Source organism: Myotis yumanensis, unplaced genomic scaffold, assembly GCF_028538775.1.
Source record: "Myotis yumanensis isolate MYYU_CA2020_CCGP unplaced genomic scaffold, mMyoYum1.0.hap1 SCAF_11, whole genome shotgun sequence".
Lineage (NCBI taxonomy): Eukaryota > Metazoa > Chordata > Mammalia > Chiroptera > Vespertilionidae > Myotis > Myotis yumanensis.
The window spans coordinates 51,987,161-51,989,483 of NW_027223762.1; the positions used below are offsets into that span (position 1 = coordinate 51,987,161).

General features: G+C 44.1%; 1 non-coding gene across 1 annotated transcript; it reads left to right on the forward strand.

Annotated features, from left to right (window-relative positions):
• The first annotated feature begins 289 nt into the window (after positions 1-289).
• LOC139020222 (small nucleolar RNA SNORA74) lies at positions 290-488 on the forward strand. The gene has a single exon (XR_011473235.1). It is a non-coding gene; the product is annotated as a small nucleolar RNA SNORA74 (small nucleolar RNA).
• Positions 489-2,323: the final 1,835 nt, after the last annotated feature.

The following is a 2,323-nucleotide window of genomic DNA, read 5'->3' on the forward strand; positions in this document are numbered from 1 at the left end:
AGGTGGGTCTATTGAGGGTGATTAGGTTATGAGGGTGGAGCCCTCATGAATTTCATTAATACCCTTTTAAATGATCCCCATGCTATACTTATCAGGGGATCACTCTATATGTTATATTAATGTCAAACCACTATTATATACACTTGAAACTAATATTGAATGTCATCTCTAATTGAAAAAAAATTAAATTAGTAAAATAATTTTTAATAAAAATAAAAATGTGAATCAGAGTGATCTTTAAAAAATATAAATCAGATCAGTACACTCTGTGCCTAAAAGCCATAAGCGCTCCAGCAGGGGTCAGCTCTCCAGACAGCATCATGCCTGTGAGGGTGTTAGCTGCTGGGGAGGAATGCCCTGTCTTCTTCCTCCAGTTGCCCCTTCACTGCTCTGGTGACCTGTGGCACTGGTGCAGGCAGAACTGTGCTTCCATGAGAGTGAGCTAAGCATCACTTTGGTTGCTTTGTTCTAGTGAAGGAGCAGACAGAAAAAAAAATACATTTTAAAAAATCTTAATGGTTCTAATAGCATTTCAACCCACCCAAGGGCCCTTTATCTGCCCTTCCCTGCACCCCAGCCAGCCTGGCTCATCCAGCCTTGAGGAAAGAAGGCAGGGTTGGTGCTGCCCATGCAGCCAGTGAGCATGCATCTGGTCAGACATCTGAAGAGAACTGCAGTGATCTGAGGATGGAAATGGAGGGATGCATCTGTGAGGATCAGGTAGACACCAGGCGACTAAACTTGTTGTGACACAGTGATGGGATCAGAGCTGCAGGACATCACCACCATCTCACTCTCCAGCTGCATCCCAGGGGACCCTGAATCACCCACAACAAGAAGCAGCTCCATGGCCTCGGACAACCCACTGACCCTCTGCAAAGCACGTGAGCTCACATGGCTGATCTCAGAAATCTTATGAATCCCAGAAATCTTAAACCCTACCAAGTAGCCTGTTTTGACATTTTAGTTCTACTCCTACAAAGAAAGCCAGGCCTGGGTCTTTTGTAGCCTTCTCAAAGGTGTGTGAGGACCCAGTAGATGGAAGCTAGACCTGGTATACCCTGGGGCATTTGCTGAGTGCCTTCAAACCCAGCACAGACAAAAAGTTTGAACCTGCATCAATCTGGTGAACACCACTCACTCTACCTGAGAACTCACTGAGAAGTTACCTCATGCTACTTGAATACCTCCAGAGGCTCTTTCAGTGATTGAGCTTAACAGGCACATGGCAGATGCAGGCAGGCAGAGGCAGATCTCAGGGGTGTCTTGGGACTTTTGATGAACTTTCCCCAGTCCCACTGCAGGTAAAAGTCAGCCTTGGTGCACTGCTTGGACTTCCTGAACTCACTCTGACCCAGCAGAGGCAGCCGCAAACTGCGAATTGCTCTGCAGCTCCAAAAAGAATGCCCAGGGCCAGGCACAAAAAGCATCTGAAATTGGCCGGCACCAGAATCCCTCCCAGGACAAACACACAGTGGCCAACTTTAGATGACATCAGAGCATGATCCAATTAGCTTAATATACAGCATGTCCAAAGAGAGAGCTTGGCAGGCACCAGAACAGGATGAGACCACTTCAGCTCCATGTGGTCAGCACCTGAACAGCAGCTCATACAATGTGAGGTCAGGGTTGATCCTCACAGTCACCCAGCCTGAAGGTCAACCATGAATAGGCCAATAGCATTGTAGACTCAACGACAACAGGAGGGCCTGCATAACACACACAAGGGAGATTCCTATAACACTCAGCTCTGGAAAAAAGAAGACAGTGCCACTAGGTCTCACAGGACATCTACTACATAAGCCCACACTGCCAAGATTGGGCGTCTAATAGTGCAATACATAGAAACAAACACACAGAGACAGCCAAAATGGGTAGACAAAGAAACATGCCCCAAATTAAAGCACAGAAGACACCTTAAAAAAAAAAAAAAAAAAGCTAAATGAAGTAGAGGCAAGCCACAACAGATACAGCATTAAAGAAGAAAATGGTTATAAGGGTTCTAAAGGAATTTAAGAATGGATGAAATCAGTGTGAACTTCAATAAAGAGATGGTAAGCATGAAAATGAACATATAAGCCATAAAAAAACAAGTTATAAGTAAAGGATACAATGTCTGAAATGAAGAATACACTAAAAGAAATAGGCAATTGGATGAAGCAGAAGATCAAATCAGTGATTTGGCAGACAGGGGAGCAGAAGACAATGAGAGCAGCAAAAAGAAAAAAATAAATAAATGAGGACTGTTTAAGGGATCTTTGGAACAACATGAATCCTAAGAACATGAATTGCATCAAAGAAGTACAAGAAAGAGAAAATAAAG